Consider the following 10,727-nt stretch of genomic DNA (forward strand, 5'->3'; position numbering starts at 1 on the left):
TGCCATATACTGAAATTCTTCTCCACTGAAACCTCTTAGGTCAGGTCTTTACAGTTCAAACAAATTACAGTCAGCAACAAAGTTTCCCATATTGCTACTAGGATAGCCCATTAAGCCCCACTTAAAGTATTCCACTGGGGTAACTCTCACCATGTAAGTGAAAAGTTTGTATAATAAGAATCTTAAGACAACACCAAAAGAAGGAAGGCTCTCCCATGCTCACAGATTGGTAGAGTAGTGTTAAAATGGCCATCCTACTGAAAGCAATCTACAGATTCAATACAATCCCCATCAAAATTCTAACACAATTCTTCACAGACACAGAGAGGACAATTTTCAGAATCATATAGAAATGCAAAATCCCCAGGATATCTAAATCGCCCGTGAGTGATAACAGAACTGCTGGAGGTATCACCATCCCTGATTTCAAGCTGGACTACAAAGCTATAGTAATCAAAACGGCATGGTGCTGGCATAAAACAGACACATTGATAAATGGAATTGAAGAACCAGATGTAAGTCTCTATACCTGTGGACTCCTAACCATTTTTTTTTTTTTAACAGAGAAGCCAAAATTGGAGAAAAGAAAACATCTTCAACAAAAGGTACTGCTCAAACAGGGTTGCTGTGCTGAAGAATGCACATAGATCCTATTCATCGCCCCGCACAAGGCTCCGAGTGGATGAAGGGTCAGAGTGGATACCCTGAATCTGATAGAAGGGAAAGTGGGGAACAGGCTTGAGTTCATTGACACAGGAAAAGATGTTCTGAGGAGGACACTGATGGCACAGGCACTGAGAACAACAGTTAATGGGACCTCACAAATCCAAAAGGGGTTGGAATGTCAAAGGACACCATCATTAGGGCAAAGTGACAGGCTACAGAGCTGGAAAGTCCTTTACACATCTAACAGAGGGTTAGCATCTAAAAGATATGAAGAACTAAAGCACCAGACGCCAAGAAAACAAATGACACATTTGAAAGTGGGATATAGACTAGGAAGAGAATCTCCAAAAGATGAAACACAAATGGTTGGGAAACATCTAAGGAAATGTCCAATATCCTTAGCCGTTAGGGGAATGCACATAAAAACTCCTTAAAGATTTCATCTTACCCCAGTCAGAATGGGCAAGATCAATAAAATGAATGCCAGTTCATGCCGATGAAGATGCAGGCAAAGAACACTCATCCACTGCGGACCGGGGCACAAACGTGTGCATCCTCTGTGGAGATCAATGTGGAGGTTCCTCAGGAATCTGGGAATAGGTCAACCTAAAGATTCAGCTATACTACTCTAGGGCATAGACTCAAAGGGTTCTACATCCTACTGCAGAGACACAACTGAGTATTTGTCAGCTGTTAAAATATGAAATTATGTACTTTTCTGGTTCACAGATGGTGCTAGAAAAAATTCATCCTGAGTGAGTTAGCTCAGATCCCAAAAGATGAATATTGTTTGCTTTCTTTGACATATGAATGTTAGTTTTTAAGTCTTTGTTATGCATGCAGCAATTCAACAGAGGTTAGGTACTTAGTAAGGACTAGTGGGAGGAGGGATTTCCCAAGCAAGGGAATAGAGAATATATTGCCATAGAGAGATGGGGGGAACTGAAAGGATTGAATGGGAAGGGGAAGAGGAGATAGGCTAGGAGAGGAATATGGGTGAGGGACGACTAACACTGAGCTGTTTGAGGTGCCATATGGAAACCTATGATTGTAGCATATACATATATAAAAAATATACATATATGAAAAAATCTAAATGGAGTCATTTATCAATGTGAGAGATAAAGCCCCAAGTAGACCCTTTCTACCAGTAAGTGAAATCTCCTGCGACAGGCTCCATCCAGCTGAGTCATTAGTCAGAGACACCAAGAAAACCCTCAGATACCTCAGGCTGTTACTAAGGTTTCTCTCCACAAACTGATGGTAAGCTCTGTTGTTGAAAACAGTGTGTACACATCTCTTCAAACACGGAAAGGCTGAGCCAGTGCATAACTAGAGGCTTCACTCCTACTGACTAAAGTACATGGTTTGAGAAGGTGCTTTGTGTACTACCTGACAAAAAGACAACCATCAACTCAGCTACAGACCCTGCAACCTACAAAGGCAACCTGCCTACAAGATATGCTGCTTTAGCAGTGGTACAATGTTCTGGCAGTGACCAACCACTGGTTTATTTGTTTGTTTTTCCCCCAACCACTCTTTCATTAGATTAAGGACCCACTCCATTATGTGAAACCCATACCTGATATTTCTATGGTAGCCAAGAACCTGGGACTGGATAGGCCATGGATCTAGGGGGAAACCAAATACTATTGTTCTGCTAAAGTAACGTAGCAACAACATGACTTTTAATGACATTCTGCTGTTAGTTCCCATTGGCTGCAAGAAGTTTCTCTGATGCTGGCTGAGAGAGGCACAAAGACTCAACCGGACAATGCAGGGTAGAAGACAGGAGCCCGCCTTCGGGTCTGAAAACTTACCAAATCCCTGAGCACAAAACCCCACCGATCCCTCGATTGAAATCTCATCCTAGAAATCTTCACCCTTGAAATCTCCACCCTAGAAAACTCCCCCAAGAAACCCTACGAACAACGCTTGTCTCCTGCTCAGTCCCCTGCTGCTTCTCACTGGCGCAGAGGCAGCCAACCTCTCGTGTCTCTACCAAAAGATCTCTTGTGTGAAGTTTGCTGTGTGGTATGACTTTGTGGTATTCCTTGGCTCATGGCTGCCAACATACCTTTCCCCTCAGAGCTGTAACATCTACAGGCAATATGCAGAGAGTGAGAAATTTCAGAGTACTCAGTCTAAGTAGGGCGTTTTCATCCATCAGTCCCCTCAGGGATCTGTGCAGAAGAGCTGGAAAGGCTGTAAGAACCGGAGGTGGGGGATGACCCTGAGGACAGTCCTCCAGACACCGGGGCTGCTGCACAAGTGACTGCACAGAGGCTGGTAGCTCATGCAGTTCAAGTCAAATGGGATCCTGGTACTGAGAGAGGAAAATGGAGGGGTTCCCACCCCAACTAAGAAGGTAGCCATAGCTGATACCTGTGGGCAAAAGATATTTACCACACTTCAAGGTAGGCCCTGTGCCCAGGAGTAGAGGGCCAGTAAAAACAAACTCAATGATGTTTTTTGTAGATATTTTGTCTCAAGTTGCTTTATTGGGGGGGGGGGGGCTTTAAAAAATTTGTCTTATGGGTCTTTTATTTGTATATTTTGGTTTCCATTGTGTGTGTGTCTACATTTGACGTTTGTTTCTAGCTTTTTGTTTGTTGGCTTGTTTTTAAAGAAGAAAAAAAAAGGCTTGGAGTTGGGTAGATGGCAAGGCGAGGACAATCTGAGAGGCGTTGGGGGAGGGGAAAAGCATGATCTCTTTCTAAATGGGTTGTATAAAACATTTTTCAATGGAAAAAAAATTAAAACATCTAAGGAAAAGTAAGGAAAATTACAACTTATTGATTAATAAGCGTTTTAGATACTCCATGTAAGTTAAAAGAAGATTGAAACCAGGAAATTAATAATAAACATTTGCAGGTTATATCAGAACTAAAGATAAATATTCAAAAGTGGAGCTTTGCCAACTCTCCCCTCTGTCTGTCTCCGGCCTTAAGCCATTTTCTTTTTAAATTTTCAAGAATACAAAATTCTGTATCAAAGGAAACGGTTACCATGGCTTGTTTTAGACAGAACACAGGAAGCAAAGAGATCCCATACTACATTTAAAATTCTCACCCGTGGAAGCGAGAGTTAGCTTTAGACAGGAAAAGAGCATGGTTCACTGACCTAATTCTGTGGATCGAGCTTGCTCTTTCTTAATTAAACTTTTCTTACATCTTGAAGGACTAGAGACATAAACTGTTTACTTTGTTACTTTGGTTTATTTTTTTTGTCTGGGTACACCTTGATCTGTTTTATTTGTTTGACACCTTTTTCTGATAATTGTTTTTATGTAATTGTGTACACACACACACACACACACACACACACACACATATTTGGCAAAAATCTCTCTATAGTCCTAGTTGTCCTGGATCTCACAATGTAAATGAGGCTGGTCTCAAATGCATATAGATCTACCTGCTTCTGGCTCCTGAGTGCTAGGATTAAAGGCATGCACCACTACATCTGGCTGTTAAATGCAATTTTTTTGTAATAAGAAAAAATGGGAAAAAAGAAAAGTGAATAACAAAATCTGTGGTCACTTCATTTTACTTTATTTATTTATTTAAAATGGAAATATATATTTTGCATGTGCATGTGGTATATGTGTGCATGTGGAGTTGGTTCCATGGTTTTTTCTCTATTGCTTTTTACCTCATCTAGAGAAGTGGGGTCTCTCATTTGAACTCAGAGCTTGCTGACTTAGCTATTCTTGTGATCTCGCTTTCAGCCTCCTGAGCACTGGGATGCAGGTGGACCACGAGGCCCAACCAGCATTATGTGTGGATGCTGGAGACCTGGTCCTCCTGCCTGTGCAGTGAGCACTTCATCTTGTGCCATCTCTCCAGCCCTATCACACATTAAAGAAACCAACCTGTGATGAATGCAGAGACACATGGGCGTCTAAGACACAGAACATGAGTAGTTGACATAGGCACAGCCCTAAAAGATCACTTAAGGCCACCCTTGTGAGGGTCAGGTCACATTGCAGAGATGCGGGGAGGGAAGTGGGGAGGAGCTGGAGCACAGTGTGCAAGGCTGCAGAACGCCATTCTCTGGATGAGATAAGACCATTGCAACTGCTAACTCATGGCAATTGCAGTTATCTGCATGGGGTCCACACAAGACTGGCCCTATCTACAATCAGTAGGAAGGGGAAGGGACTCATGGGACCCCACCCTTGACCTCTGAACTTTGCCATGGGTTTGTGCTGCTTTCACTCTGGTTGCAGAAGCTTGCTTTTGTTTTTCCATGAGTAGCAGTTAGTGAGAAATTTATACTGGTCATGGTGCTAAGAATAAATGACTGTTGTGTGCTTAGCCTTATAGAAGTCACTTAAGTCACTTGCCCACTCCAACCGTAAGGCTCAAGAAACATTTTTAGAAGAGGGAACAGAAAAAAATGTAGGTGCTGGAGGGTGGAGAAGAGTGTGCAAAACGCTATCTTCTGAACATGACATAGCTCTCACCCTTATGAAGTCAGAGCTATGGCTGCCTGTGTAGTATCAAGCATGGATGGGGAGGAGCTTGTGAAGGCCCATCCCCAGCTGAGAAGCTATTGGTAGTATGGCTGGTGAGGGAGGTCATTTTTCTTTAGTGAGGGTATGGCTGTTGGTAGATTGCCCAGTGAATAACCTATAGCCATGTGAATGCGGGCTGTACTAATTGAATTTAGTAGATTAAAAAAAAAATGGACTGCCTTCTGCCCCTCGCCTGAACCTGATGCCTGGAGCAGACACCTGCCTGGTCTGCTCCTGTGTGGACACCATATCCGAGACATCCTAGAGGAGCCACTGCACTCAAGAGCAGTGGACACCTTATCCTGAGACATCCTAGAGGAGACACTGTACTCAGAGCAGCTGGAGCTCAGGATTAAAAGATCACAGAGACATCTGGACCCTGAGGAGTTCAGACACAAGCAAGATAACTGGAAAGGCAGGCTCCAGTCAGAGACAGTGAGTACAGGCTGCACTAGAGTTAACCAGATGGTGAAAGGCAAGCGCAAGAACGTAAGCAACAGAATCCAAAGTTACATGTCATCATCAGAACCCAGTTCTCCCATCAGAGCAAGCCCTGAACACCCCCATCACACCAGAAAAGCAGGATTCAGAATTAAAATCACTTCTCATGACAATGATAGAGGACTTTAAGAAGGACATAAATAACACTCTCAAAAAATTTAAGGGGAACACAGGTAGACAGGTAGAAACCCTTAAAGAGGAAACACAAAAATCCCTTAAAGAATTGCAAGAAAACACAACCAAACAGGTGAAGGAATTAAACAAAACCATCCAGGATCTAAAAATGAAAGTAGAAAGAATAAAGAAATCACAAAGGGAGACTACCCTGGAGATAGAAAACCTAGGAAAAAGATCAGGAGTCATAGACACAAGTATCACCAACAGAATACAATTGATAGAAGAGAGAATCTCATGTACAGAAGATACCATGGAAAACATTGACACAACTGTCAAAGAAAATGCAAAATACAAAAAGCTACTAACCCATAACATCCAGGAAATCCAGGACACAATGAGAAGGCCAAACCTAAGGATAATAGGTATAGATGAGAGTGAAGACTCCCAACTTAAAGGACCAGTAAATATCTTCAACAAAATTATAGAGGAAAACTTTCCTAACCTACAGAAAGAGATGTCCATAAATATACAAGAAGCCTACAGAACTCCAAATAGTTTAGACTAGAAAAGAAATACCTCCAGCCACATAATAATCAAAACAACAAATGTGCAAAATAAAGAAAAAATACTAAAAGCAGTAAGGGAAAAAGGTAAAGTAACATATAAAGAATTACACCAGACTTCTCACCAGAGACTATAAAAGCCAGAAGATCCTGGACTGATATCATACAGACCCTAAGAGAACACAAATGCCAGCCCAGACTACTATACCCAGCAAAACTCTTAATCAATATTGATGGAGAAACCAAGATATTTTATGAGAAAACCAAATTTACACAATATCTTACCACAAACTTCAAAGGATAATTGGTGGAAAACTCCAACACAAGGAGGGAAACTACAACCTAGAAAAAGCAAGAAAGTAATCTTCCAACAACCCCAAAAGAAGATAGCTACATAAACATAATTCCACCTCCAATAACAAAAATAACAGGAAGCAACATTCATTTTTCCTTAATATCTCTTAATATCAATGGACTCAGTTCTCCAATAAAAAGGCATAGACTAGACTATCAAACTGGATACATAAACACGACCCAGCATTTTGCTACATATAGGAAATGCTCCTCTGTGAAAAAGACAGACACTACCTCAGAGTAAAAGGTTGCAAAACAATCTTCCAAGCAAATGGTTCCAAGAAACAAGCTGGAGTAGTGATTCTAATATCAAATAAAATCAATTTTCAACCAAAAGTAATCAAAAAAGATAAGGAAGGACACTTCATATTCATCAAAGGAAAAATGTACCAAGATGAACTCTCAATTCTGAACATCTGTGCCCCAAATGCAAGGGCACTCACATACATAAAAGAAACTTTACTAAAGCTTAAAGCACACATTGCACCTCACACAATAATAGTGGGAGATTTCAACACTCCACACTTAGAAATGGACAGATTATGGAAACAAAAACTAAACCAAGACACAATGAAACTAACAGAAGTTATGAACCAATTGGACTTAACTGATATCTATAGAACATTTCATCCTAAAACAAAAGAATATACCTTTTTCACAGCACCTCATGGTACCTTCTCCAAAATAGACCATATAATTGGTCACCAAACAGGCCTCTACAGATATACAAAGATTGAAATAATCCCTTGTACCCTATCAGATCACCATGGACTAAGGCTGATCTTTAATAATGACAAAAACAATGGAAAGCCCACATACATGTGGAAACTGAATAATGCTCTATTCAATGATGACTTGGTCGAGGAAGAAATAAAGAAAGACATTAAAGACTTTTTAGAATTTAATGAAATTGAGGACACATCATACCAAAACTTGTGGGGCTCCATGAAAGCAGTACTAAGAGGAAAACTCATAGCTCTAAGTGCCCACAAAAAGAAACTGGAGAGAGCATACACTAACAACTTGACAGCACAACTGAAAGCGTTAGAACAAAAAGAAGCTAATATACCCAAGAGGAGTAGATGGCAGGAAATAATCAAACTCAGGGCTGAAATCAACAAAGTAGAAACAGAAAACTATACAAAATATCAACAAAACCAGGAGCTGGTTCTTTGAGAGAATCAACAAGATAGATAAACCCTTATCCAGGCTAACCAAAGGGCGCAGAGACAGTACTCAAATTAATAAAATCAGAACTGAAAAGGGAGACATAACAACAGAAACTGAGGAAATTAAAAAAAAAAAAAACATCAGATCCTACTACAAAGGCCTATACTCAACAAAATTGGAAAATCTGGACGAAATGGACAATTTTCTAGACAGATACCAAGTATCAAAATTAAATCAGGAGCAGATAAACCATCTAAACAGTCACATAACCCCTAAAGAAATAGAAGCAGTCATTAAAAGTCTCCCCACCAAAAAAAAAAGCCCAGGACCAGATGGTTTTAGTGCAGAATTCTATCAGACCTTCCAGAACACCTAATACCAATTCTCTTCAAACTATTCCACAGAATAGAAACAGAAAGAACAATACCCAATTCATTCTATGAAGCTACAATTACACTCATAGCTAAACCTCACAAAGACCCAACAAAGAAAGAGAACTACAGACCAATCTCTCTTATGAATATTGATGCAAAAATACTCAATAAAATTCTCACAAACCGAATCCAAGAACACATCAAAGCAATCATCCATCATGATCAAGTAGGCTTTATCCTAGGAATGCAGGGATGGTTCAGTATTCAGAAATCCATCAATGTAATCTACTACATCAATAAACTCAAAGAAAAAAACCCACATGATCATCTCACTAGACGCTGAGAAAGCATTTGACAAAATTCAACATTCCTTCATGTTAAAAGTTTTGGAAATATCAGGAATTCAGGCCCATATCTAAACATAGTAAAAGCAATATACAGCAAGCCAGTAGCCAACATCAAACTAAATGGAGAGAAACTGGAAGCAATCCCACTAAGATCAGGGACTAGACAAGGCTGCCCACTCTCACCCTACCTATTCAATATAGAGTACTAGAAGTCCTAGCTAGAGCAATTAGACAACAAAAGGAAGTCAAAGGGATATAAATAGAAAAGGAAGAAGTCAAAATTTCACTATTTGCAGATGATATGATAGTATACTTAAGTGACCCTAAAACTTCCACCAGAGAACTCCTAAACCTGATAAACAACTTCAGCAAAGTGGCTGGATATAAAATCAACTCAAACAAATCAGTAGCCTTCCTCTACTCAAAGGATAAACAGGCTGAAAAAGAAATCAGGGAAATGACATCCTTCACAATAGTTACAAATAATATAAAATGTCTTGGAGTGAATCTAACCAAGCAAGTGAAAGATCTGTATGACAAGAACTTCAAGTCTCTGAAGAAAGAAATAGAAGAAGATCTCAGAAGATGGAAAGATCTCCCATGCTCCTGGATTGGCAGGATTAATTTAGTAAAAATGGCCATCTTGCCAAAAGCAATCTACAGATTCAATGCAATCCCCATCAAAATTCCAAATCAATTCTTCATAGAGATAGAAAGAGCAATTTGCAAATTCATTTGGAATAACAAAAAACCCCAGGATAGTGAGAACTATTCTTAACAATAAAAGAACTTCTGGGGGAATCACCATCCCTAACTTCAAACTGTACTACAGGGCAATAGTGATAAAAAACTGCATTGTATTGGCACAGAGACAAGCAGGAAGATCAATAGAATAGAATTGAGGATCCAGAAATGAACCCATACACCTATGATCACTTGATTTTTGACAAAGGAGCTAAAACCATCCAGTGGGGAAACCCCCCCCCCAGCATTTTCAGCAAATGGTGCTGGTTCAACTGGAGGTCAGCATGTAGAAGGATGCAAATCAATCCATTCTTATCTCCTTGTACAAAGCTCAAGTCCATGTGGATAAAGGACTTTCACATAAAACCAGATACACTGAAACTAATAGAAGAGAAGGTGGGGAAGACCCTTGAATACCTAAGCATAGGGGAAAAGTTCCTGAACAGAACACCAATGGCTTATGCTCTAAGATCAAGAATTGACAAGTGGGACCTCATAAAATGGCAAAGCTTCTGTAAGGCAAAGGACACTGTCAATAGGACAAAATGGCAACCAACACATTGGAAAAAGATCATTACCAATCCTACATCTGATAGAGGGCTAATATCTAATATATACAAAGAACTCAAGAAATTAGACTCCAGACAACCAAATAACCCTATTAAAAAATGAGGTACAGAGCTAAACAAAGAATTCTCAACTGAGGAAACTCAAATGGCCAAGAAGCACCTTAAGAAATACAAATCAAAACAACCCTGAGATACCACCTTACACCAGTCAGAATGGCTAAGATCAAAAACACAGGTGATAGTAGATGCTGGTGAGAATGTGGAGAAAGAGGAACACTCCTCCACTGTTGGTAGGATTGCAAGCTGGTGCAACCACTCTGGAAATCAGTCTGGCAGTTACTCAGAAAATTGGACATAGCATTACCTGAGGACCCAGCTATACACTTCTGGGCATATACCCAGAAGATGCTCCAACATATAACAAGGACATATGCTCCAATATGTTCATAGCAGCCTTATTTATAATAGCCAGAAGCTGGAAAGAACCCAGATGTCCTTCAACAGAGGAATGGATACAAAAAATGTGGTACATTTAAACAATGGAGTACTACTCAGCTATTAAAAATAATGAATTCAAGAAATTCTTAGGTAAATGGATGGAACTAGAAATTATCATCCTGAGTGAGGTAACCCAATCACAAAAGGACACACATGGAATTTACTCACTGATAAGTGGATGTTAGCCCAAAAACTTAGAATAGCCAAGACTCAACTCACAGACCACATGAAGCTCATGAAGAAGGAAGACCAAGTGTGGATGCCTCAGTCCTACTTAGAAGGAGTAACAAAAATACTCAAGGGAG

This window comes from Arvicanthis niloticus, chromosome 1 (genome assembly GCF_011762505.2).
Source record: "Arvicanthis niloticus isolate mArvNil1 chromosome 1, mArvNil1.pat.X, whole genome shotgun sequence".
In the NCBI taxonomy this organism is placed as follows: domain Eukaryota; kingdom Metazoa; phylum Chordata; class Mammalia; order Rodentia; family Muridae; genus Arvicanthis; species Arvicanthis niloticus.